Source organism: Gorilla gorilla, chromosome 23 (assembly GCF_029281585.2).
Source record: "Gorilla gorilla gorilla isolate KB3781 chromosome 23, NHGRI_mGorGor1-v2.1_pri, whole genome shotgun sequence".
Classification (NCBI taxonomy): Eukaryota; Metazoa; Chordata; class Mammalia; order Primates; family Hominidae; genus Gorilla; species Gorilla gorilla.
In genome coordinates, this window is record NC_086018.1 from 48380463 (window position 1) to 48407295 (window position 26833).

The 26833-nt window shown below is 52.1% G+C and overlaps 1 protein-coding gene across 19 annotated transcripts in view; it reads left to right on the forward strand.

The window, feature by feature from the left end:
- Positions 1–14706: 14706 nt before the first annotated feature.
- Positions 14707–26833, forward strand: part of PPP6R2 (protein phosphatase 6 regulatory subunit 2) — a 104223-nt gene continuing 92096 nt past the window's right edge. For 9 of the 19 annotated variants that reach the window (XM_055374427.2, XM_055374432.2, XM_055374428.2 and 6 more), the window contains exon 1: positions 14729–14968. The gene's annotated coding sequence lies outside the window, so the exon portion shown is untranslated. Of the gene's footprint in view, positions 14969–26833 lie in introns of all 19 variants that reach the window. The other 10 variants (XM_055374418.2, XM_055374430.2, XM_031007351.3 and 7 more) reach the window with 3 other exon arrangements.

The window sequence follows — 26833 nt, forward strand, 5'->3', positions numbered from 1 at the left end:
GCATTTCCCTGATTACTAATGGTCTTGAGCATTTTTTTCCCCTGCGGTTATTGCATGCCATCATTGTAAGATGTATTCTGATATTACTAATGGTCTTGAGCATTTTTTCCCCTGCGGTTATTGCATGCCATCATTGTAAGACGTACTCTGATTTTGAGGTAGGAGGCAGAACTTTATTCCAGACCAGATTAAAGACTGGCTGAAGGCTGGGCGCGGTGGCTCACGCCTGTAATCCTAACACTTTGGGAGGCCGAAAAGGCGAGCAGATCAGCAGATCGAGACCATCCTGGCTAACACGGTGAAACCCCATCTCTACTAAAAATACGGAAAATTAGCCGGGTGTGGTGGCTGGTGCCTGTAGTCTCAGCTACTCGGGAGGCTGAGGCAGGAGAATCACTTGAACCCAGGAGGTGGAGGTTGCAATGAGCTGAGATCGCACCACTGCACTCCAGCCTGGGCAACAGAGGGAGACTCTGTCTCAAAAAAAAAAAGAAAACTGGCTGAAACCGGGAAGAGGCAAAAGCACCACTCCGTGAGACATGCCCACCAGTGCCATCTCTGTTTACCATTGCCATGGCAACGCCCACAAGTTACTGCCGCTTCCCATGATAACCACCCCAAAGTTAACGCCCTTTTTCTAAAACTTTCTGAATAACTTGCACCTTAATTTGTATATAATTAAAAGTAGTTGGCCGGGTATGGTGGCTCACGCCTGTAATCCCAGCACTTTGGGAGGTCGAGGCGGGCAGATCACGAGATCAGGAGATCGAGACCATCCTGGCTAACACGGTGACACACCGTCTCTACTAAAAATACAGAAATTAGCCAGGCGTGGTGGTGGGCACTTGTAATCCCAGCCACTCGGGAGGCTGAGGTACGAGAATCGCTTGAACCCAGGAGGCAGAGGTTGCAGTGAGCTGAGGTTGCGCCATTGCACTCCAGCCTGGGCGACGGAGTGAGGCTCTGTCTCAAAAAAAAGAAAAGAAAAGAAAAAAAAACAGAGCCGGGTGCGGTGGCTCACGCCTGTAGTCCCAGCACTTTGGGAGGCCAAGGTGGGCGGATCATGAGGTCAGGAGAGATTGAGACCACCCTGGCTAACACAGTGAAACCCTGTCTCTACTAAAAATACCAAAAAAAAAAAAAAAAAGCCAGGCGTGGTGGCAGGCACCTTTATCCCAGCTACTCTGGAGGCTGAGACAGGAGAATGGCGTGAGCTCAGGAGGAGGAGCTTGCAGTGAGCCGAGATCGCGCCACTGCACTCCAGCCTTGGGCAACAGAGCAAGACTCCGTCTCAAAAAAAAAAAAAAAAAAAAAAAGAAAAGAAAAAAAAAGAGAGAGAGGCAGGAGGCTTAGAGTCAGAGAAGTCAATATGGTGCTGGGATCTGAGAAAAAGAACCTGGAAGATGGTCAGTTGCTGGCTTTGAAGATGGAGGAAGACACTGAACCAAGGGATGCAGGACAAGCTGGAAAAGGCAAGGACACAGATTTTCCCTGGAGCTTCCCAGAGGAAGCCAACATCTGGATTTTAGTCCCATAAAACTCATCTCAGATTTGTGAGCTCCAGGACTGTAAGGTAATAAATGCGTGTGGTTGTAAGCCATGACGTGTGTGGGGACCTGTGTCAGCAGCAACCGGAAACTAATGCATGGACGATCTAGTTTATTCTGCCTGGTTTCTTGTGCCTCGCGTTACGTTTTTGAGGTCATGCATGTTGTTGCATGTACCAGTAGTTCATTCCTTTCGTGAATAGTATTTTATATGATGTTTTCTTGTCCATTTACCATTTGAAGGACATTTGGATTGTTTCCAGTGTTTGCTTATTATGACTCATGCTCCTGTGACATTTGTGTACAAGTCTCGGTGTGGACACACGTTTCCATTTTTTTGGCATAGATATGTAGGAGTGAAAGTATTGGGCTGTATGGTAAGTTTATATTCAAATTTTGGAGAAATTATCAAACTTTTCCGAACAGTTTTACATTTCCACTAGGAATGTATAAAGGTTCCAGTTCTCCACATCCTCCCCAACGCTTAGTATTATTGTTCCAGCCATTCGAGGGGGTCTGCAGTGGTACTTTCTTGTGGGCGAGTTTGGCATTTCCCTGATGATTAACGGTGTTGAGCATCTTACATGCTCCTAAGTCATTTGTGTTAGCTTCTTTAAAGAAATGTTTATGCAGCTTTTTTGCCTATTTTTTTTAACTTCTTTTTTTGAGACAGAGTCTCGCTTGTGTCACCTAGACTGGATGGAATGCAATGATGTGATCTCAGCTCACTGCAACCTCCGCCTCCCGGGTTCAAGCAATTCTCCTGCCTCAGCCTCCCGAGTAGCTGGGATTACAGATGCATGCTACCATTCCTAGATAATTTAGTATTTTTAGTAGAGACGGGGTTTCACCATATTGGCCAGGCTGGTCTTGAACTCCTGACCTCGTGATCCACCCGCCTTGGCCTCTCAAAGTGCTGGGATTACAGGCGTGAGCCACTGCACCCGGCCCTATTTTATTTTATTTTATTTATTTTGGAGAGACAGGGTTTTGCTATGTTGCCCAGGCTGGTCTTGAACTCCTGGGCTCAAGCAATCTTCCTACCTCAGCCTCCCAAAGTGCTGGGATTACAGGTGCATGCCACCACACCCAAGTATCTTTTATGTTTCTTAATGGCATCTTTTGAAGATCAAATATTATAATTCTGATGAAATCTAATGTACCATTTTCTTTCATGGATTATGGTTTTGGTGTCATATCTAAGAAATGTCTTAACCTAAGGTCCTAAGTCAAATAATACTTTTTATGTTTCTTCTAGAAGATTTTTTTTTTTTTTGAGATGGAGTCTTGCTCTGTTGCCCAGACTGGAGTGCAGTGGTGCAATCTTGGCTCACTGCAAGCTCCGCCTCCTGGGTTCACCCCCCATTCTCCTGCCTCAGCCTCCTGAGTAGCTGGGAGTACAGGCGCCCACCACCACACCCGGCTAATTTTTTGTATTTTTAGTAGAAGCGGGGTTTCACTGTGTTAGCCAGTATGGTCTCGATCTCCTGACCTCGTGATCCGCCTGTCTCAGCCTCCCAAAGTGCTGGGATTACAGGCGTGAGCCACTGCGCCTAGCCTCTTCTAGAAGATTTTTAGCTCTTATATTTAGGTCTGTGATTCACTTTGAATTAATTTTTGTGTATGGTATGAGATAAGGAGATAAGGTTTAAATCCTTTTTTTTTTTTTTTTGAGATGGAGTCTCGCTCTGTCACCAGACTGAAGTGCAATGGCGTGATCTTGGCTCACTGCAGCCTTCACCTCCTGGGTTCAAGCGATTCCCCTGCCTTAGCCTCCCAAGTAGTGGGGACTACAGGCACGCGCCACCACGCCCAGCTAATTTTTGTATTTTTAGTGGAGATGGGGTTTCACCATGTTGGCCAGGATGGTCTTGATCTCTTGACGTCATGATCCACCCACCTCTGCCTCCCGATGGGCTGGGATTACAGGCCTGAGCCACCACACCCAGTCCTAAATTCTTTTTTTATATAGATAATCAGTTTTTCCAATACCATTTGTTGAAAATATATTGTTTTCCCATAAAATTGACTTAGGAGCGAGGTGTGGTGGTTCAGCTACTTGGGAGGCTGAAGCAGGAGGATCACCTAAGCCCAGGAGGTGGAGACTGTAGCGAGCTGTGATCGCACCAGTGCACTCCAGCCTGGGTAACAGAGTGAGACCTCATCTCTAAATAAATAAATAAATAAACTTAGCACTTCCGTTAAAAAAATCAATCGATGATAATTGTGAGAGGTTTTTTTAATTCTCTATTCTGTTCCCTTGATCTATATGCTTTTTCTTATACTAATTCTGTCCTGTCTTCATTATTCTAGCTTTGTAGTAAGTTTTGAGATCACGTAGTGTAAGTCCTCCAGCTTTGTTCTTTTTTTTTTTTTTTTTGAGACGGAGTCTTGCTCTGTCGCCCAGGCTAGAGTGCAGTGGCACAATCTCGGCTCACTGCAAGCTCCGCCTCCCGGGTTCACGCCATTCTCCTGCCTCAGCCTCCCGAGTACCTGGGACTACAGGCACCCGCCACCACGCCCGGCTAATTTTTTGTTTTTACTGGAAACAGGTTTCACCGTGTTAGCCAGGATGGTCTCGATCTCCTGACCTCGTGATCCGCCCGCCTCGGCCTCCCAAAGTGCTGGGATTACACTCCTGAGCCACCGCGCCCGGCCCCAGCTTTGCTCTTTTTCAAAATTGTTTTGACTATTTTGTGTAGGGTCCAGCCCTACAGGGCCTGTTGGTTTTTCTTTTTGTGTGCGGAGACGAGAGATCGTGGAAATAAAGATGCAAGACAAAGAGATAGAAGAAAAGACAGCTGGGCCCTGGGGACCACTACCACCAAGACACGGAGACTGGTAGTGGCCCTGAATGCCTGGCAGCACCGTTATTTATTGTTTACAAGGCAAGAGGGCAGGGTAAGGAGTGTGGGTCGTCTCCAATGATAGGTAAGGTCACGTGAGTCACGTGTCCATGGGCCAGGGGGCCCTTCCCTATTTGGTAGCCAAGGTGGAGAGAGAGAGAGAGGACAGGTTACGTCATTATTTCTTTTATGTATTTCTTGGAGAGATCAAATGCTTTAATACTTTCACTAACTTTGCTACTGCTATCTAGAAGGCGGAGCCAGGTGTACAGGGTGGAACATGAAAGTGGACCAGGAGCGTGACGGTTGAAGCACAGCATCACGGAGACGTTTAGGCCTCCGGATGGCTGCGGGCGGGCCTGACTGATGTCAGGCCTTCCACAAGAGGTGGTGGAGCAGAGTCTTCTCTGACTCCCTTTCCTGGTCTGCTAAGTAATAGGTGCCTTCCCAGGCACTGGTGCTACCGCTAGACCAAGGAGTCCTCTAGAGGCCCTGTCTGGGCGTGAGAGAGGCTCACCCTCTTGTCTTCTGGTCACTTCTCACCGTGTCCCTTCAGCTCCTATCTCTGTATGGCCTGGTTTTTCCTAGGTTATACTTGTAGAACAAAGATTATTATAATATTGGATTAAAGAGTAATGCTATAAGCTAATAATTAGTAATATTCATATATAGTCATATCTATAATCTATTTCTAGTATAGCTTCTCGTCGTATATGTTTCCTTTATTATACTGGAACAGCTTGTTTCTTTGGTCTCTTGGCTCGGCACCTGGGTGGCTTGCCGCCCACAATTTTGATCATTTGCATATCTATACAGATTTCAGTATTAGCTTGTCAATTTCCACCACCAACAAAAACACCTGCTGAAGCCAGGTGCAGTGGCTCACGCCTATAATCCTAGCACTTTGGGAGGCCAAGGTGGGTGGCTCACTTGAGCTCAGGAGTTCAAGACCAGCCTGGCAAACATGGTGAAACTCTGTCTCTACTAAAAATGCAAAAAATTGGCTGGGTGTGGTGTCACGTGCCTGTAGACCCAGCTACTTAGGAGACTGAGGCTGGAGAATCGCTTGAACCCAGGAGGCAAGATCGCACCACTGCACTCCAGCCTGGGCAACAGAGTGAGACTCTGTGTCAAAAAACAAACAAACAAACAAAAAACACCTGCTGAGATTTTGCCAGAGATTACATTGGATCCACAGACCAATTTGGGGGAGAATTGCTATCTTAACAATGTTGAGTTGTTTTTATTTTTGAGACAGGGTCTCGCTCTGTCGCCCAGGCTGGAGTGCAGTGGCACGATCTTGGCTCACCACAACCTCCGCCTCCCAGGTTCAAGCGATTCTCCTGCGTCAGCCTCCCGAGTAGCTGGGACTACAGGTGCCCGCCACAACACCTGGCTAATTTTTTTTTTTTTTTTGTATTTTTAGTAGAGATGGGTTTTCACCATGTTAGCCAGGATGGTTTTTATCTCCTCACCTGGTGATCCATCTGCCTTGCCCTCCCAAAGTGCTGGGATTACAGGTGTGAGCCACCGCGCCCAGCCATAATTTTTGTATTTTTAGTAGTGACGGGGTTTCACCATATTGGCCAGGCTGGTCTCAAACTCCTGACCTTGTGATCTGCCCGCCTCGGCCTCCCAAAGTGCTGGGATTACAGGTGAGAGCCACCGCATCTGGCCCTTGTTTTTTGTTTTGTTTTGTTTTGTTTTGTTTTTGAGACGAAGTCTCACTCTGTCGCCAGGCTGGAGTGCAGTGGTCCAATCTCGGCACACTGCAACTTCCACCTCCTGGGTTCAGGTGATTCTCCTGCCTCAGCCTCCCGAGTAGGTGAGACTACAGGTGCGCACCACCACACCCAGCTAATTTTTTTTTTTTGAGATGGAGTCTCGCTCTGTCACCCAGGCTTGAGAGCAGTGGCGCAGTCTCGGCTCACTGCAAACTCCACCTCCTGAGTTCACGCCATTCTCCTGCCTCAGCCTCCCCAGTATCTGGGACTACAGGCACCTGCCACCACGCCCGACTAATTTTTTTGTATTTTTAGTAGAGATGAGGTTTCACCATGTGGGCCGGGCTGGTCTCAAGCTCCTGACCTCGTGATCTGCCTGCCTTGGCCTCCCAAAGTGCTGAGATTACAGGCGTGAGCCACTGCACCCAGCCACAATGTTGAATGTTTTTTTTCTTTTTGAGACAGAGTCTTGCTCTATCGTCCAGGCTGGAGTGCAGTGACACGATCTTGGTTCACTGCAAGCTCTGCCTCCTGGGTTCATGCCATTCTCCCGCCTCAGCCTCCTGAGTAGCTGGGATTACAGGCGCCTGCCACCATGTCCGGCTAATTTTGTTTTTGTATTTTTAGTAGAGACGCGGTTTCACCATGTTAGCCAGGATGATCTCGATCTCCTGACCTCATGATCCACCCATCTCGGCCTCCCAAAGTGCTGGGATTACAGGTGTGAGTCACCGCGTCCAGCCTGAATTTTTAAACCAATTTTAACCAAAAATATGACATGTCTGTCAACTTATTTAGGTCTTCTCCAACTTTTCTCAGCAGGGTCATTATTTTATTTTATTTTTTTTGAGATGGAGTTTCGCTCTTGTTGCCCAGGCTGGAGTGCGATGGCACGATCTCAGCTCACTGCACCCTCCACTCGCGGGTTCAAGTGATTCTCCTGCCTCAGCCTCCCGAGTAGCTGGGACTACAGTCGTGCATCACCATGCCCAGCTAATTTTTGTGTTTTTAGTAGAGAAAAAATTTTTTTTAGAGACTGGGTCTCACCATATTGTCCTGGCTGGTCTCAAACTCCTGGCCTCAAGTGATCCTCTTGCCTCAGCCTCCCAAATTGCTGGGATTATAGGTGTAAGCCACCACACCTGGCCTGTTCCTTCTTTATTTTAATTAATTAATTTAGAGACAGGGTCTTGCTCTGTCACTCAGGTTGCAGTACAGTGGCGTGGTGACAGTTCACTGCAGCCCCGACCTCCAGGGCTCAGGCAATCTTCCCACCTCAGCCTCCAGAGTAGCTGGGACTACAGGCGTGCACCACCATGCCCAGCTAATTTTAAAAATTTTTGTAGAGACAGGCTCTCGCTGTGTTGCCCAGGCTAGACTGTCCTTTCTTGAACACAAACTTAACTTCATTACTTTATAATTAATCCCCTCTTGTAGTTAATATTTTTATATCAAACTTTCCCTGTTGAAATCATTGTGTGGTTTCTGTCCCTTTATTGAACCATAACTAGTGATACAATTTTGAAGGAGGAAAAACCAAGCAGGGAAGGTGGTGATGAAGAGTGTGTGTGTGTGTGTGTGTATGTGTGTGTGTGGTGTGTCTGTGTGTATAGTGTGTGTGTGCGATGTGTGGTGTGTGTGGGGTGTGTGCGTGTGTGCTGTGTGGGGTGTGTGCACTGTGTGGGTATAGTGTGTGTGGGGTATGTGTGTGGTGTATTGGTGTGTGTGTGTGTGTGTGCTGTGTGTGGTGTGTGTGCAGTGTGTGTGGTACATGTGTGGTGTGTGGTGTGTGGTATGTGGGGGTGTGTGTGTGCGCCTGCATGTGTGTGTGGTGTGTGTGTGTGCGATGTGTGGTGTGTGGGTGTGTGTGGGTGCTGTGTGGGGTGTGTGTCTGTGTGTAGTGTGTGTGTGCGATGTGTGGTGTGTGTGGGGTGTGTGTGTGCGGTACGTGTGCGGTGTGTGTGGTATGTAGTGTGTGTAGTGTTTGTGTGCGATGTGTGGTGTGTGGGGGGTGTGTGTGCGCTGTGTGGGGTGTGTGTGTGTCTGTGTGTATAGTGTGTGTGCGATGTGTGGTGTGTGTGGGGTGTGTGTGTCTGTGTAGTGTGTGTGCGATGTGTGGTGTGTTGGGGGTGTGTGTGCTGTGTGGGGTATGTGTGCTGTGTGGGTATAGTGTGTGTGTGGGGTATGTGTGTGGTGTGTCTGTGTGTGTGCCATGTGTGGTGTGGTGTGTGTGCGGTGTGATATATGTGTGGTGTGTGTGGTATGTAGTGTGTGTGGTATGTGGGGTGTGTGTGATGTGTATGTGTGTGTGGGTGTGTGTGTGCGATGTGTGTGGTGTGTGTGGGGCGTGTGTGCTATGTGGGTACAGTGTGGGTGTGTGGTGTGTGTGGGTGTGTGTGTGCGATGTGTGTGGTGTGTGTGGGGCGTGTGTGCTATGTGGGTACAGTGTGTGTGTGGGGTGTGTGTGGTGTGTTGGTGTGTCTGTGTGTGGTGTATGTGTGGTGTGTGGTGTGTGGTGTGTGTGCGGTGTGTGTGCGGTGTGTGTGGTCTGTGTGGTGTGTAGTGTGTGTGGTGTGTGGGGTGTGTGCATGTGCATGTGTGTGTGATGTGTGTGGGTGTGTGTGGGTGTGTGTGCTGTGTAGGGTGTGTATGTTGTGTGGGTATAGTGTGTGGGGCGGCTATGTGTGGTGTGTTTGTGTATGTGTGGTGTGATGTGTGTGGTGTGTGTGATGTGTAGTGTGTGTGGTGTGTGGTATGTGGTGTGTGTGTGCATGTGCGTGCATGTGTATGTAGTGTGTGTGGCATGTGTGTGCAATGTGTGAGGTGTGTGTGTGTGCTGTGTGGGTATAGTGTGTGTCGGGGGTGTGTGTGGTGTGTTGGTGTGTGTGTCTGTGTGGTGTGTTTGTGTCTATGTGTGGTGCGTGTGAAGTGTGTGTGGTGTGTAGTGTGTGGTGTGTGTGGTATGTAGTGAGTGTTGTGTATGTAGTGTGTGTGGTGTGGTATGTAGTGAGTGTTGTGTATGTAGTGTGTGTGGTGTGTGTGGTATGTAGTGAGTGTTGTGTATGTAGTGTGTGTGGTGTGTGTGGTATGTAGTGAGTGTTGTGTATGTAGTGTGTGTGGTGTGGTATGTAGTGAGTGTTGTGTATGTAGTGTGTGTGGTGTGTGGTGTGTAGCGTGTGTGGTGTGTGTGGTATGTGGTATGTGTGGTGTGTGTGGTGTGTAGTGTGTGTGGTGTGGTATGTATGAGTGTTGTGTATGTAGTGTGTGTGGTGTGTGGTGTGTAGCGTGTGTGGTGTGTGTGGTATGTGGTATGTGTGGTGTGTGTGGTGTGTAGTGTGTGTGGTATGTAGTATGTGGTGTGTGGTGTGTTTGTGGTATGTATGGTGTGGAGTGTGGTGTGTGTGGTGTGCGTGGTATGTAGTGTGTGGTGTGTGGGGGGTGTGGTGTGTGTGGGGTGTGTGTGTGTGATATGTGGTGTGTGTGGTGTGTGTGGTATACAGTGTGTGGTATGTGGCGTGTTTGGTGTGTGTGTGGTGTGTGGTATGTGTGGTATGTAGTGTGTGTGGTATGTGGTGTGCGTGGTGTGTGTGTGTGGGGGTATGGTGTGGTGTGTTGTGTGTGGTATGTTGTGTGTGGTATATGGTGTGTGGTGTGTGTGTGCTGTGTGTGGTGTGTGTGTGGTGTGTGTGGTATGTAGTGTGTGTATGTGGTGTGTGGTGTGTGTGGTGTGGTGTGTGTGGTATATGTAGTGTGTGTGGTATATGGTGTGTGGTCTGTGTATGGTATAGTGTCTGTGGTATGTGGTGTGTGTGTGGTGTGTGTGTGTAGGGTGTGTGGTGTGTGTGTTATGTGGTATGTATGTGTGATATGCAGTGTGTGTGGTGTGTAGGGTGTGTGGTGTGTGTAGGGTGTGTGATATGTGTGTGGTATATAGTGTGTGTGGTATGTGGTGTGTGTGGTGTGTGTGTGTGTGGTATGTGTGGTATGTAGTGTGTGTGGTATATGGTGTGTGGTGTGTGTATGGTATAGTGTGTGGTATTGTGTGTGTGTGTAGGGTGTGTGGTATGTAGTGTGTGTGGTATGTGTGGTATGTAGTATGTGTGGTATGTGGTGTGTGTACAGTGGTGTGTGTGTGTGTAGGGTGTGTGGTGTGTGTGGTAGTGTGTGTGTTGTGTGGTGTGTGGTGTTTGTGGTGTGTGGTGTGTGTGGTATGTAGTATGTGTGGTATATGGTGTGTGGTGTCTGTGGTATGTAGTGTGTGTGGTATGCGGTGTGTGTGTGTGGTGTGTGTAGGGTGTGTGGTGTGTGTAGTGTGTGTGTTATGTGGTATGTGTGGTAGGTAGTGTGGTATGTGGTGTGTGTGGTGTGTATGTACGGTGTCTGGTGTGTGTGGTGTGTGGTGTGTGATGTGGCGTGTGTGTGTGGTATGTAGTGTGTGTGTTACGTGGTGTGTGTGTGGTGTGTGTGGTATGTAGTGTGTGTGGTATGTGGTGTGTGTGTGGTGTGTGTGGTATGTGGTGTGTGTGGGTGTGTACGGTGTGTGTGGTGTGTGTAGGGTGTGTGGTGGGTGTGTAGGGTGTGTGGTGTGTGTGTGGTATGTAGTATGTGTGGTATGTGGTGTGTGGTGTGTGTGTGGTGCGGTGTGTGTGTTGTGTGGTATGTAGTGTGTTATGTGGTGTGTATGTGGTATGTGGTGTGTGGTGTGTGTGGTATGTAGTGTGTGGTATGTAGTGTGTGTTATGTAGTGTGTGTGGTTTGTGGTGTGTGTGTGGTATGTGGTGTGTGTGGTGTGCGTGTGGTATGTAGTGTGTGTGGTATGTAGTGTGTGTGTAGGGTGTGTGGTGTGTGTTTATGGTGTGTGTTGTGTGTGTTGTGTGATTGGTGTGTGTAGTGTGTGGTGTGTGTAGGGTGTGTTGTGTGTGTGGTGTGTGTGGTATGTGGTGTGTGTGTGGTATGTAGTGTGTGGTATGTGGTGTGTGTGGCATTCGTGTGGTATGTAGTGTGTGTGTGGTATGTGGTGTGTGTAGGGTGTGGTGTGTGTTTACGGTGTGTGTTGTGTGATTGTGTGGTGTGTGTGTAGTGTGTGGTGTGTGTAGGGTGTGTGTTGTGTGTGTGGTGTGTGTGGTATGTAGTGTGTGGTATGTGGTGTGTGGTGTGGGTGTGGTGTGTGGTGTGTGTGGTATGTAGTGTGTGTGGTGTGTGGTGTGTGTGGTATGGTGTGTGCGGTGTGTGTGGTATGTAGTGTGTGTTATGTGGTGTGTGTGTAGGGTGTGTGGTGTGTGTTTAGAGTGTGTGTTGTGTGTGGTGTGTGATTGGTGTGTGTGTAGTGTGTGGTGTGGTGTGTGGTGTGTGTGGTGTGTGGTGTGTGTGGTATGTAGTGTGTGTGGTGTGTGTGTGGTATGTAGTGTGTGTGGTGTGGTGTGTGTGTGGTGTGTGTGGTATGTAGTGTGTGTGGTGTGTGTGTGGTATGTAGTGTGTGTGGTGTGGTGTGTGTGTGGTATGTAGTGTGTGTGGTGTGGTGTGTGTGTGGTGTGTGTGGTGTGTGGTGTGTGTGGTATGTAGTGTGTGTGGTGTGTGTGGTATGTGGTGTGTGTGTGGTGTGTGTGGTATGTGGTGTGTGTGGGGGGTGTGTGGTGTGTGTTATGTAGTGTGTGTGTTGTGTGGTGTGTGTGGTATGTAGTGTGTGGTATGTGGTGTGTGGTGTGGGTGTGGTGTGTGGTGTGTGTGGTATGTAGTGTGTGTGGTGTGTGGTGTGTGTGGTATGGTGTGTGCGGTGTGTGTGGTATGTAGTGTGTGTTATGTGGTGTGTGTATGGTGTGTGTACAGTGTGTGGTGTGTGTAGGGCGTGTGGTGTGTGTAGGGTGTGTGTGGTATGGAGTGTGTGTGGTATGTGGTGTGTATGGTATGTGGTGTGTGTGTGTAGGGTGTGTGTGGTGTGTGTAGGATGTGGTGTGTGTGTGGTGTGTGTGGTATGTGGTGTGTGTGTGGTATGTGGTGTGTGTCTCGGGTGTGTGTGGTGTGTGTACGGTGTGTGTGTGGTGTGTGGGGGGGTATGTGGTGTGTGTGTCGGGTGTGTGTGGTGTGTGTGTCGGGTGTGTGTGGTGTGTGTGTGGTATGTAGTGTGTGTGGTATGTGGTGTGTGGTGTGTGTGTGGTGTGTGTGGTGTGTGCATATGATTGTGAGTTGAAACAGTGACCAGGGAAACCCCCACAGGGAAGGGCACAGTGCAGTCAAGGTCCCAGAGGCCACTCCCAAGCACAGCAATGACCGAGGAAGGCCCTGCGGGGATGCAGGGACAGCAGCAGCCAACGGCGGGAGGTCATCGGGATGGGAGCCTTGAGCAAGAGGAGTACGAGAGGTGAGCTCAGGTCATGTAGGGCCCTGTGGGCAACAGCAGGGACTTTGTCGTTCAGCCTGTGAGGCAAGAGCTCCTAGGAGTAGGGAAGATGTGATGTGACCTATTTCATTTCATTTCGTTTCATTTCATTTCATTAAATGAAATAAATGACTCGCTCTGTCGCCCAGGCTGGAGTGCAGTGACGTGATCTTGGCTCGCTGCAACCTTCACCTCCCGGGTTCAAGTGATTCTCCTGCCTCAGCCTCCCGAGTAGCTGGGACTACAGGCGCCCGCCACCGCGCCCGGTTAATTTTTTATATGTTTAGTAGAGATTGGGTTTCACCATGTTGGCCAGGCTGGTCTCGATCTCCTGACTTCAAATGATCCACCCGCTTCGGCTTCCCAAAGTGCTGGGATTACAGGTGTGAGCCACCGTGCCCAGGCAATCGGATCTGTTTTAACTGGACCCCTCTGGGTGCTTTGCTGATTACAGCAAGCTGACCTACAGCAAGTACTCCAGGATAGAAGCAGGGGGCCCCCGTAGGTCTCAGGAGTCAGGAGAGAGAAACTGGTTTTGAACCAGAATGTTGGTGGTGGAGCTACCACATGTTGCAGTGGAGGGAACACACTTGCTGATGAATCCAGTGTGGGTAAGAGAGGAGGAGAGGGCTGGCCGGGCGCGGTGGCTCACGCCTGTAATCCCAGCACTCTGGGAGGCCGAGGCGGGTGGATCACAAGGTCAGGAGATCAAGACCATCCTGGCTAACACAGTGAAACCCCGTCTCTACTAAAAATACAAAAATTAGCCGGGCGTGGTGGCTGGCGCCTGTAGTCCCAGCTACTCGGGAGGCTGAGGCAGGAGAATGGCGTGAACCCAGGAGGCGGAGCTTGCAGTGAGCCGAGATCGCGCCACTGCACTCCAGCCTGGGCGACAGAGCGAGACTCCGTCTCAAAAAAAAAAAAAAAAAAAAAGAGGAGGCGAGGGGCTCCTGCTCACCCCAGGTGCACTGGCTGAGCACAGGAGGGGTATCAAGATCAGGCAGAGTTGCACGTGCTCACGGCAGCAGGAGCATCTCCCGCATCTGGTGCCCCTGGCCCCAGTCCCCATTCCGTAGCTCAACTCAGCAGCACCTCCCGCTCCTGCAAAGGAGACCATGGCGAGGGCAGGAGAAGGGCATAGCCTGCTGAACGCAGGGTGTCTCTTCTCTAGGTTGTGAGGCTGAGGCTTTTTCACCCCCACTTCCTGGAAGTTCCCTCAACAGAACCTGCCAGAAATCTGCCCCTTAGGATGCTAGGGGAAAAGCTTTTGCTGGGGAAAGGGTCGCCAGAGGCATCTGCTACAAAACCGGCGAGGAGGGTGCTGCTGACCAGGGCAGGGGACAGGCGTCGGGGAAGCCCGGGGCTGCCAGCTGCAGGGCCAAGCCCTTTTCTCCTGCAACGTCTCTGGCGCCCTCTACCGACAAAGCCTAACAGCGCCAGCTGGCAAAGGAGAAATACCGAATATTTGAGCCGCCCAGATGCGCTTTCGCAGAGAGCATCGGTGAATCCTGGGCAATACACTGACGACTGGAAAAAACGTTTAGAGAGCCCTTAAGTGCTCCATGTTTTCCCAACATTTACCCACGGCTCGCTCTAACATCTGAAATAATAGTAATCATTTTTGAAATTATTCTGATGGAATTAAACAATTCCAGCACTTGTTAAATAGGCACATACTTAATTTGCAAAACGCCGTGCAAGAACCCGTAGCGCACCTGGAGAAAACTGTCTGGAGGCGGCTCAGGCACTCCGGGTCCAGGCAGGACGCGGGACGGGGAGGGGCCAGGCCTGGCGCCCGGGGCTGAGCCCGCTCCTGCTGCTCGGGGCGTCCACGCCCCGCGGCCTCTGGGAGGGGCCTGTGGCAGGAGGGAGGCCCGGGAGAACAGGCTCTTTCCTGGGCCACGGGGGAAACCCCTGCCCCAGGTGTGTGTCTCTCAAATGCTGCGTCGGGCCACGCGAGGATTGTTTTGTGGCTACAACAAAATTATGCTTGCACAAAACTTTAGCCAATACCTCAAAGGGAAACGTAAAAGGGGAAAGACGCACTCTTACCCCACCCACTCCAAGGCGGCAGTCAGCACACCCAAGCCCTCGTGCTCCCACGCGGGCTTCACCGAGTGCCCCACTCCAGGGGGCCCGGAGAGCTGGCCCAGGTCCCGGCCCCGCCCACCCGCGCGGCCCCGCCCCCGGCCGCGAGCGTGCGCGCCCCAAGCGGAGACCCCGCCCCCGGAGCGCGCGCCCGTGCGCCGCCGCCGCCATTTTGGAGCCATCCGAGTGCCGCCTGCGGCCCCGAGTCGGTCTCGAGCCGCTGGCCGGCCGTGCCGGTGTCTGTAGGCGCTGCGCCCTGGGCCGGGCCCATGTGTGTGCGGCCCGCCCGAGGCCGCCCGGGCTTTGCCTCCACCAGCGCCCTGGCCTCCGCTCGGGCCTCCACACGGGCCTCCGAGGAGCTGCCGCGACGCCCGGCCCGCAGGGCAGGTGAGTGCGGCCGCCCGCCGCTCAGACCCGGCCCCCACTCTGCCAGTGCCCCCCAAGTCACTTCTCCCCGAGTCAGTCAGTGCCCCCTCCAGATAGTTATCCCCCAGTCAGTCAGTTCCCCCTAGTCGGTGCCCCCCCAGTCAGTGCCCCCCCAAGTCAGTCAGTGCCCCCTCCAGTCAGTCCCCCCCAGTCAGTGCCCCCCCAGTCAGTTTCCCCCAGTCAGTGCCCCCTCCAGTCAGTGCCCCCCCAGTCAGTGCCCCCTCCAGTCAGTTCCCCCCAGTCAGTGCACCTTCTAGTCAGCCCCCCCAGTCAGTGCCCCCCAGTCAGTGCACCTTCTAGTCAGCCCCCCCAGTCAGTGCCCCCCAGTCAATTTCCCCCAGTCAGTGCCCCCTCCAGTCAGTTCCCCCCAGTCAGTGCACCCTCTAGTCAGTCCCCCCCAGTCAGTGCCCCCTCCAGTCAGTTCCTCCAGTCAGTGCCCCCCTAGTCAGTGCCCCCTCCAGTCAGTTCCCCCCCAGTCAGTTTCCCCCCAGTCAGTTCCCCCCCAGTCAGTGCACCCTCCAGTCAGTTCCCCCCAGTCAGTGCACCCTCTAGTCAGTCCCCCCCAGTCAGTGCCCCCTCCAGTCAGTTCCTCCAGTCAGTGCCCCCCTAGTCAGTGCCCCCTCCAGTCAGTTCCCCCCCAGTCAGTTTCCCCCCAGTCAGTTCCCCCCCAGTCAGTGCACCCTCCAGTCAGTTCCCCCCAGTCAGTGCACTCTCTAGTCAGTCCCCCCCAGTCAGTGCCCCCCCAGTCAATTTCCCCCAGTCAGTGCCCCCTCCAGTCAGTGCCCCCCCAGTCAGTTCCCCCCCAGTCAGTTTCCCCCCAGTCAGTTCCCCACCAGTCAGTGCACCCTCCAGTCAGTTTCCCCCCAGTCAGTGCATCCTCTAGTCAGTCCCCCCCAGTCAGTGCCCCCCCAGTCAATTTCCCCCAGTCAGTGCCCCCTCCAGTCAGTTCCCCCCAGTCAGTTCCCCCCAGTCAGTGCCCCCCCAGTCAGTTTCCCCCAGTCAGTGCCCCCTCCAGTCAGTGCCCCCCAGTCAGTGCACCCTCCAGTCAGTTCCCCCCAGTCAGTGCCCCCTCCAGTCAGTTTCCCCCCAGTCAGTTTCCCCCCAGTCAGTGCCCTCTCCAGTCAGTGTCCCCCCAGTCAGTGCATCCTCTAGTCAGTTCCCCCCAGTCAGTGCCCCCTCCAGTCAGTGCCCCCTCCAGTCAGTGCCCCCTCCAGTCAGTGCCCCCTCCAATCAGTGCCCCCTCCAGTCAGTTCCCCCCAGTCAGTGCCCCCTCCAGTCAGTTTCCCCCCAGTCAGTGCTCCCTCCAGTCAGTTTCCCCCCAGTCAGTGCATCCTCTAGTCAGTTCCCCCCAGTCAGTGCCCCCTCCAGTCAGTTTCCCCCAGTCAGTTCCCCCAGTCAGTGCCCCCTCCAGTCAGTTCCCCCCCAGTCAGTGCCCCCTCCGGTCAGTTTTCCCCCAGTCAGTGCCCCCACCGAGTCAGTGCCCCCTCCAGTCAGTTCCCCCCCAGTCAGTGCCCCCTCCAGTCAGTTCCCCCCCAGTCAGTGCCCCCTCCAGTCAGTTCCCCCCCAGTCAGTGCCCCCCCAGTCAGTGCCCCCTCCGGTCAGTTTTCCCCCAGTCAGTGCCCCCCCAGTCAGTGCCCCCCCCAGTCAGTTCCCCCCAGTCAGTTTCCCCCCAGTCAGTGCCCCCACAGTCAGTGCTCCCTCCAGTCAGTTCCCCCCAGTCAGTTTCCCCCCAGTCAGTGCCCCCACAGTCAGTGCTCCCTCCAGTCAGTTCCCCCCAGTCAGTGCCCCCCCAGTCAGTGCCCCCTCTAGTCAGTTCCCCCCAGTCAGTGCACCCTCCAGTCAGTTCCCCCCAGTCAGTGCACCCTCTAGTCAGTTCCCCCCAGTCAGTGCCCCCTCCAGTCAGTTTCCCCCAGTCAGTTCCCCCAGTCAGTGCTCCCTCCAGTCAGTTCCCCCCCAGTCAGTGCCCCCTCCGGTCAGTTTTCCCCCAGTCAGTGCCCCCACCGAGTCAGTGCCCCCTCCAGTCAGTTCCCCCCCAGTCAGTGCCCCCTCCAGTCAGTGCCCCCCCAGTCAGTGCCCCCCCCAGTCAGTTCCCCCCAGTCAGTTTCCCCCCAGTCAGTGCCCCCACAGTCAGTGCTCCCTCCAGTCAGTTCCCCCCAGTCAGTTTCCCCCCAGTCAGTGCCCCCACAGTCAGTGCTCCCTCCAGTCAGTTCCCCCCAGTCAGTGCCCCCTCTAGTCAGTTCCCCCCAGTCAGTGCACCCTCCAGTCAGTTCCCCCCCAGTCAGTTCCCCCAGTCAGTGCCCCCTCCAGTCAGTTCCCCCCCAGTTAGTGCCCCCTCCAGTCAGTTTCCCCCAGTCAGTGCCCCCCCCAGTCAGTGCTCCCTCCAGTCAGTTCCCCCCAGTCAGTGCCCCCTCCAGTCAGTGTCCCCTCCAGTCAGTTCCCCCCAGTCAGTGCATTCTCTAGTCAGTTCCCCCCAGTCAGTGCGCCCGCCAGTCAGTTCCTCCCCAAGTCAGTGCCCCCACAGTCAGTGCCCCCTCCAGTCAGTTCCCCCCCAGTCAGTGCACCTTCTAGTCAGTTCCCCCAGTCAATGCCCCCTCCAGTCAATTCCTCCCCAGTCAGTGCACCCCAGGTCAGTCAGTTCCCCCAAGTCAGTCGGTGCCCCCACCAGTCAGTGCCCCCTCCAGTCAGTGCCGCCTCCAGTCAGTTCCCCCCAGTCAGAGCCCCCTCCAGTCAGTTTCCCCCCAGTCAGTGCCCCCACAGTCAGTGCCCCCTCCAGTCAGTTCCCCCCAAGTCAGTGCACCTTCTAGTCAGTTCCCCCAGTCAATGCCCCCTCCAGTCAATTCCTCCCCAGTCAGTGCACCCCAGGTCAGTCAGTTCCCCCAAGTCAGTCGGTGCCCCCACCAGTCAGTGCCCCCTCCAGTCAGTGCCGCCTCCAGTCAGTTCCCCCCAGTCAGAGCCCCCTCCAGTCAGTTTCCCCCCAGTCAGTGCCCCCACAGTCAGTGCCCCCTCCAATCAGTTCCCCCCTAGTCAGTGCACCCTCTAGTCAGTTCCTCCAGTCAGTTCCCCCCAGTCAGTCGGTGCCCCCCCAAGTCAGTCAGTGCCCCCTCCAGTCAGTTCCCCCCAGTCAGTGCCCCCTCCAGTCAGTTCCCCCCAAGTCAGTGCCCCCCCAGTCAGTTTCCCCTCCAGTCAGTTCCCCCCCAGTCAATGCACCCTCCAGTCAGTTGCCCTCCAGTCAGTGCCCCCCAAGTCCGTCAGTTCCCCCTCCAGTCAGTTCCCCCAGTCAGTCGGTGTCCCCCCAGTCAGTGCCCCCCCAAGTCAGTCAGTGTCCCCTCCAGTCAGTGCCCCCTCCAGTAAGTTCCCCGCAGTCAGTGCATCCCCTAGTCAGTTCCCCCCAGTCAGTGCCCCCTTCAGTGTCCCCCAGTCAGTTCCCCTCAGTCAGTTCCCCCCCAGTCAGTTCCCCCCTCAATCAGTTCCCCCCATCAGTGCCCCCTCCAGTCAGTGCCCCCCAAATCAGTGCCCCCCCCCTCGGCCAGTGCCCACTCCAGTCAGTTCCCCTCCAGTAAGTGCCCCCCAAGTCAGTTTCCTCCCAAGTCAGGGCCCCCTCCAGTCAGTTCCCTCCCAGTCAGTCAGTGCCCCCTAGTCAGTGCCCTCCTTCTGTTCCCCCACCCTACACCAGTCAGTGCTTCCTGCACCAGTCAGTGTCCCCTGCTAGCCAGTCATTACACCTCACCCATCAGTCCCCACCCCACCCATCAGTGCCCCCCACCGTCAGTCAGTGCCCCTTGCAAGTCATGCGCCTCCTGTCGGTCAGTGCCTCCGCATCGGTCAGTCCTCGCACTGGTCAGTGCCTCCACTGTTGGTCAGTGCTCCCTCACCGTCAGTCCACTCTGCTCCCCATCAGTGTACCCCAGTCAGAGTCCCGCATCCCTGTCCCCCGTCAGCCAGTGCCCCCCCAGTCAATTATTTTCTGTCATGTCCGCACTTCCCATCAGTGCCTGCACCCCCACCCGTACCCGTCAGTCACTGACCGCATAATCCCTCCCCTGCCAGTGCCCTTCCTTGTCAGTCCCAGCGCTCTGTGACCCCTTCTGTCAGCAATGTCCCTACCTGTCATTGATCTTCTCTGTCAGTGCCCCCCATCGGTGCCAGTGCCTCTGTCAGTGAGCCCCACTGTCAGTAAGTTTCCCTCATAAGTGTCTCCCTCATCCTGCCTGTTGTGGCCCTTCCCCTCTTTGCTATAGGCCTCTGTGTTAGTGCATGTCAGATCCTCCCCATCAGTTCTCCCCTGTTGTCAGTGCCTGTCCCCTTTCATGCTACCTCCTTCATCCCTTATCTGTTAGGGACCCATTAGTACCCTGCCCTGCTGTTAGTGACCCCACCTGTCAGTGTCTCCCCACTGCTTCTCTCCTGCCTGTCAGTGGGAGAACTTTCAGTGCCCGCTGTCATCACCCCTCTTGTCCAATCACTGATTCCCCTTTCCATTATTTCCTAACCCTTTCCAACACTACTCCTCTTTTCCTGTCGCGCTCCCCATCACGGCTTGAGATAACACATCACCAGTCATCTAACCTCACCTTACCCCACACTGCCCTATTGCTTCCATCCCCATCATCTCTTCCCTCAGCCTGTCACCTTCCCCCATGCACCGTACTGTCCCCCCACCTGCCACTCTGTGTACTCGCAGCTTCCCTACCTGCTTTGTCCACTCTCTTGTTACTGACTCCTCCCAATTTGCTGCTCATTCCCTGACCTGTCAGCACCAGCTGCCCCAAGTCTGTCACTTCCATTTAGTCCCTGCCTCTCACTGCAGCCCCCTCTTTGTCACTGTACCCACTGATTTTGTTCTAGACCCTTCTCCTGTGTCTTGTTCTTTCATCCACCCTTCCCTCATGGCCTCTCTCTGCCCTGCTCTTGGCTTCTCCTTGCCCCTGCAGTTGCCGACACTGTTCACTGTTCACTGAAAGAGGCTCTTCACCTGTTTTTGATGTCCCTTTTTCTGGTTTATCTTCCCTTTGTTTTTATTTTTTACTTTAAAATGTTGTGGGTACACAATAGGTGTATATATCTCTCTCCTTTGACTTTTCTAACTCACTTCAGTTAATCTTTGGAATGTGAGAGGCAGCTAGCTTTGAGACAAATTGGGGGACAGAGTCTCCCATGCTGAGAGGACAGCACATGCAAAGGCCCTGACGTGGGAAATTTTGGGTGTGATATCCTCCAGGAACCTAGATAAGACTGATGTGCTTATGGTAAGGGAGAGAGAGGCAGGAGCCTGGGCTGGAAGGTTGGTTTTCTCGTTAAGCCGTTCCTTGCAGGTGTTAGTAGGGAGTTGGACCTTGAGTCTGAGTTGTAGGAGAAACCTGGCCTGGAGATTGAGTTGGAGAGTGCCATGATCATATGGACATTGGCACGTGGACAGCAGGTGGGGGTGAGATGAAGTGTTGGGAGCTGGATGTAGTGATTGTAATGGTTTAGAACTTGATGGTGGATTTAGGGAGATATTTTGGAGGTAGAGCTGTTGGGACTTGTTGGTCGATGAGAAGAGAGGTGTGAGAGAATGAACGGACTCAGGGTAATTTCTGGGCTGCTTTTATCCTCCCAGCCCCATCAACCCTTCTAGCCTTTCTGATGGAACAAATGGGTGGATAGTAGCACTGTTTATTGAAATAGGGAAGCTGAATTAGGGTGGTGTCAGGGCTGGGGGTGTTACTACAGTTTGGAAGTAGAAAGCAAGGCTTTCTCTTGGCTGGAAGTAGGGGAAGTCTGAGAAGTCCAAGCGTCACTAGGGAGAAAGTATCTTATAGGAGGATCTGGAACCCAGAGGAGAGGTCAAGCTGCAGGTATACAACTGTCATCATGGGGATAAGGTTTAAAGCCTTGGGAATGGCTATTTATTTAAAAGCACATGGGCTGGGTGCGGTGGTTCACGCCTGTAATCCTAGCACTTTGGGAGGCTGAGGTGGGAGCATCACTTAAGGCCAGAGCAGCCTGGGGAACATGACAAAACCCTGTCTCCACAAAAACAAAAAACAGGGCCGGGCGCAGTGGCTCACGCCTGTAATCCCAGCACTTTGGGATGCTGAGGCGGGCGGATCACCTGAGGTCAGGAGTTCGAGACCAGCTTGGCCAACATAGTGAAACTCCATCTCTACTGAAAATACAAAAAAAACTAGCCAGGCATGGTGGTGGGCACCTGTAAGCCCAGCTACTCAGGAGGTTGGGGCAGGAGAATCGCTTGAACCTGGGAGGTGGAGGTTGCAGTGAGCCAAGATTGCGCCATTGCACTCCAGCCTGGGCGACAAGAGTGAGACTTCCTCTCAAAAAAAAAAAAAAAAAAAAAGTTGGGCATGGTGGTGTGCGCCTATAGTCCCAGCTACTCGGACACTGAGGTGGGAGGATCACCTGAGCCTGGGGAGGTCAAGGCTGCAGTGAGCTGTGATCACTCCATTGCACTCCAGCCTGGGCGACAGCGTGAGACCCTGTCTCAAAAAAAAAAACAAAAAAAAACAGGCTGGACGTGGTGACTCGTGCCTGTAATCCCAGCAGCACTTTGGGAGGCTGAGGCGGGAGGATCACTTGAGGCCAGGAGTTCTAGGCCAGCCTGAGCAACATAGTGAGGCCCCATCTCTGCCAAAAATAAATAAAAGCACACCCACAAAAGCAGAATGTGGCCAGGCATAGTGGCTCATGCCTGTAATCTCAGCAGTTTGGGAGGCTGAGGCAGGTGGATCACCTGAGGTCAGGAGTTCGAGACCAGCCTGGCCAACATGGTGAAACCCCGTCTTTACTAAAAATACAAAAAATTAGCCAGGCGTGGTGGCATGCGCCTGTAATCCCAGCTGAGGCAGGAGAATTGCTTGAACCTGGGAGGCGGAGGTTGCAGTGAGGCAAGATCACAACATTGCATTCCATTCTGGGCAACAAGAGTGAAACTCCATCTCAAAAAACAAAAAGAAAAAAAAAGCAGCTGGGTGTGGTGGCCCATTCCTGTAATCAGTTTGGGAGGCCGAGGCGGGTGGATCACCTGAGGTCAGGAGTTCGAGACCAGCCTGAACAACATGGTGAAACTCCGTCTCTACTAAAAATACAAAAATTAGCCGGGCGTGGTGGTGCATGCTTGTAATCCCAGCTATTCGGGAGCCTGAGGCAGGAGAATGCCTTGAACCCAGGAGGTGGAGGTTGCACTGAGCCAAGATTGTGCCACTGCACTCCAGCCTGGGCAACAGAGCAAGACTCTGTCTCAGAAAGAAAAAAAAAGAAGCCATTTTATTTGCTCATTCATTAAAAGCAACTCCTCATCTGTTTTATCCTGAGATTGCAGCAATTCAGTCACATTTTCAGGCTCTACTTCTAGTTCTGTTACTTCTTATTTTTTGAGACGGAGTTTCCCTCTTGTTGCCCTGGCTGGAGTGCAGTGGTGCAATCTTGGCTCACTGCAACCTCTGCCTCCCGAGTTCAAGCGATTCTCCTGCCTCAGCCTCCTGAGTAGCGGGGATTACAGGCGCCCACCACCATGCCTGGCTAATTTTTGCATTTTCTATAAAGACAGGATTTCACCATGTTGGCCAGGCTGGTCTCGAATTCCTGACTTCAGGTGATCTGCCTGCCTTGGCCTCCCAAAGTTGCTGGGCAAGACTCCGTCTCAAAAAAAAAAAAAAAAAAAAATTACTCCTTGATCCATGGGTTGCAGTATGGAGTATGTTAGCAGGCATGACAACATTAGTCTCCTTGTACATCTTAATCAGAGCTCTTGGGTGACTAGGTGCATGGTCAATGAGCAGTAATATTTTGAAAGGAATCTTTTTTTTCTGAGCAGTAGGTCTCAACAGTGGGTTTTTTTTTTTTTTTTTTTTTTTTGAGACAGAGTTTCACTCTTGTTGCCCAGGCTGGAGTGCAATGGCGCAATCTTGGCTCACGGCAACCTAAGCTTCCCAGGTTCAAGTGATTCTCCTGCCTCAGCCTCCCTAGTAGCTGGGATTACAGGCATGTGCCACTGCGCCCAGCTAATTTTGTATTTTTAGTAGAGATGGTGTTTCACCATGTTGGCCAGGCTGGTGTCTAACTCCTGACCTCAAGTGATCCTCCCACCTTGGCCTCCCAAAGTGCTGGGATTACAGGCATGAGCCACCGCACCCGGCCATAGAACAGTGGGCTTAAACTGTTTAGTAGGCTGGGCACAGTGGCTCATGCCTGTAATCCCAGCACTTTGGAAGGCCAAGGTGGGCGGATCACTTGAGGTCAGGAGTTAGACACCAGCCTGGCCAACATGGTGAAACACCATCTCTACTGAAAATACGAAAAGTAGCTGGGCATGGTGGCGCACGCCTGTAGTTCCAGCTACTTGGGAGGCTGAGGAGGCTGAGGCAGGAGAATTGAACCTGGTAGGCGGAGGTTGCGGTGAACCGAGATCACGCTATTGCACTTCAGCCTGGGCGACGAGTGAAACTCCTGCGTCTGAAAAACGAAAAACAAAAAACTCTATTCAGTAAACCATGCTGTAAACAGATGTATTGTCATTTAGGTATTGTTGTTCCCTTAACAACAAAGCACGGGGTAGATGTAGCATAATTTGTGTTTCTTTTTTCTTTTTTTCTTTTTTTTTTGAGATGGAGTCTTTCTGTCACCAGGCTGGAGTGCAGCGGTTCGATCTTGGCTCACTGCAACCTCCGCCTCCCAGGTTTAAGCAATTCTCCTGTCTCAGCCTCCCGAGTAGCTGGGACTACAGGCGCCTGCCACCACACCCAGCTAATTTTTGTATTTTTAGTGGAGACAGGGTTTCACCATGTTGGCCAGGATGGTCTCAATATCCTGACCTCGTGATCCTCCCGCCTCAGCCTCCCAAAGTGCTGGGATTACAGGCGTGAGCCACCGCGCTCGGCCCAATTTAGCATAATTCTTAAGGGTCCTAGGATTTTCAGAATGATAAATGAGCATTCAATTTAAAAGTCACCAGCTGCATTAGCGAGTCAGCCTGTGCACTCAAGCTTTGAAGCCAGGCGTTGACTTACCCTGTCTAGCTATGAAAATCCTAGATGGCACCTTCTTCCAATAGAAGACTGTTTCATCTATATTGAGAAATCTGTTTGCCATAGCCTCCTTCATCAATTGTCCTAGCTGGATCTTCCAGATCTAGCTACAGCTTCTATATCAGCATTTGCTGTTTTGTTTTTGTTTTTTTGTTTTGAAATGGAGTCTCCCTCTGTCACCCAGGCTGGAGTGCAGTGGTGCCATCTCAGCTCACCACAACCTCTGGTTCCCGTGTTCAAGTGATTCTCCTGCCTCAGCCTCTTGAGTAGCTGGGATTACAGGTAGCCGCCGCCATACCCAGCTAATTTTTTTTTTTGAAACGGAGTCTTGCTCTGTCACCCAGGCTGGAGTGCAGTGGCGCGATCTCGGCTCACTGCAAGCTCTGCCTCCCAGGTTCATGCCATTCTCCTGCCTCAGCCTCCCCAGCAGCTGGAACTACAGGTGCAAGCCACCAGGCCCAGCTAATTTTTTTGTATTTTTTAGTAGAGACGGGGTTTCACCGTGTTAGCCAGGATGGTCTCCATCTCCTGACCTCATGATCCGCCCGCCTCGGCCTCCCAAAGTGCTGGGATTACAGGCGTGAGCCACCGCACCCGGCCTCGGTTGGCTAATTTTTGTATTTTTTAGTAGAGACGGGGTTTCACCATGTTGGCCAGGCTGGTCTTGAACTCCTGACCTCAAGTGATCCTCCCGCCTCGGCCTTCCCAAAGTGCTGGGATTACAGGCAAGAGCCATCGCGCCCGGCCAGCATTTGCTGTTTCACCTTGCACTTTATTATGTTATGGAGGTGGCTTCTTAAACCTCATGAAACAACCTCCGCTAGCTTCCAGTTTTTCTTCTGCAGCTTCGTCATCTCTGTCATCCTTTGTAGAATTGAAAAGAGTGAGGGCCTTACTGTAGACTATTTAAGTCTGGTTTGGTCTTCTCTCCAAACCATTAAAACTTTCTGCAGGCATTGGGTGCGGTGTCTGACCCCTGTAATCCCAGCACTTTGTGAGGCTGAGGCAGGTGGATCACAAGGTCAGGAGGAGACCATCCTGGCCAACATGGTGAAACCCCATCTCTACTAAAAATACAAAAATTTGCTGGGTATGGTGGCGCATGCCTGTAGTCCCAGCTACTCAGGAGGCTGAAGCATGAGAATTGCTTGAACCAAAGAGGTGGAGGTTGCAGTGAGCCAAGATCACGCCACTGCACTCCAGCCTGGTGACAGAGCGAGACTCTGTCTCAAAAACAAAAACAAAAACAAAAACAAAACCACACAAAACAACAACATAACTTTCTGCAGGCTAGGCACGGTTGCACACACCTCTAATCCCAGCACTTTGGGAGGCTGAGTGGGGAGGATCGCTTGAGCTTGGGAGTTTCAGACCAACCTGAGTAATACAGTGAAACCTCATCTCTACAAAATAAAAGTTTAGCTGAGTGTGGTGGTGCATGCCTATAGTCCCAGCTACTGGGGAGGCTGAGGTAGGAGGATGGCTTGAATCTGGGACATCAGAGCTGCAGTGAGCTGTGATGGTGCCACTACATTCCAGCCTGGGCAACAGAGTGAGACCTGCCTCCAGACAGAAAGCAGCCTTCTCCGTGTCAGCAATAAAGCTGCTTTGCTTTATTATTATTTATGCCTTCACTGGAGTAGCAGTTTTAATTTCCCTCAAGAACCTTTCTTTGGCATTCACAACTTGGCAAACTGGTGCAGGAGGGCTAGCTTTTGGCCTGTTGGCTTTTGACATGCCTTCTTCACTAAGCTTAAGCATTTCTAGCTTTTGATCGAAATGAGAGACATGTGACTCTTCCTTTCCCACAGGATTAATTGACCTAACGTTACTACGTTATTACTGTTGTGTCTCAGGGAGTAGGGAGCCCTGAGGGGAGGGGGAGAGGCTCAGGGAAATGGCCGGTCAGAACTTACGCAGCGTTTATTAAGTTTGCTATCCTATATGGGCACGGTTTGTAGTTTCCCAAAACAATTACAATAGTAACATCAAACATCACTGATAACAGGTCACCATAACAGATAATAATGAAGGAGTTTGAAATATTGTGAGAATTACCAGAATGCAACACAGAGACACGAAGTAAGCACATGCTGTTGGAAAAATGGCGCCCCTCGACGTGCTTGACACAAGGTTGCTACCAGCCTTTAATTTGTAGAAAGCATATTACCTGCGAAGCACAATGAAGGGAAGCACGTTAGACAAAGTACGCCTGTGTCGTTTTCCATTTCACAGATGAGGAAATGGAAATAAACAGCAAGTAGGTGATAGAGGCAAGATTTGTACCCCAGGTAGTTTGACTCAAAAGCCTCTCCCTTTTTTTTTTTTTTTTTTGTTAAGGGAAAGGCTAACTTTTAAAAATATTTTTAAAAATTTTTAATAGATTCCCTAGAAGAATAGAGGAAGAATAAAGAAAATTAAAAGAATAAATTTTGGAATTGTAACGATAACTGATTATGTATCAGGCATTTGTGTGTGTGTTCCTGTTTATGTTCCAATACAATTTTATTTAGAAAAGCTGACTGGGAGGCCAGGCGCGGTGGCTCACACCTGTAATCTCAGCACTTTTGGAGGCCGAGGTGGGCGGATGACCTGAGGTCCGGAGTTTGAGACCACCGTGGCCAACATGGTGAAACCTTGTCTCTACTAAAAATACAAAAATTAGCCGGGCATGGTGGCACATGGCTGTAATTCCAGCTACTCAGGAGGCTGAGGAGAATTGCTTGAACCCAGAAGGCGGAGATTGTAGTGAGCCAAGATCATGCCACTGCACTCCAGCCTGGGCGACGGAGCGAGACTTTGT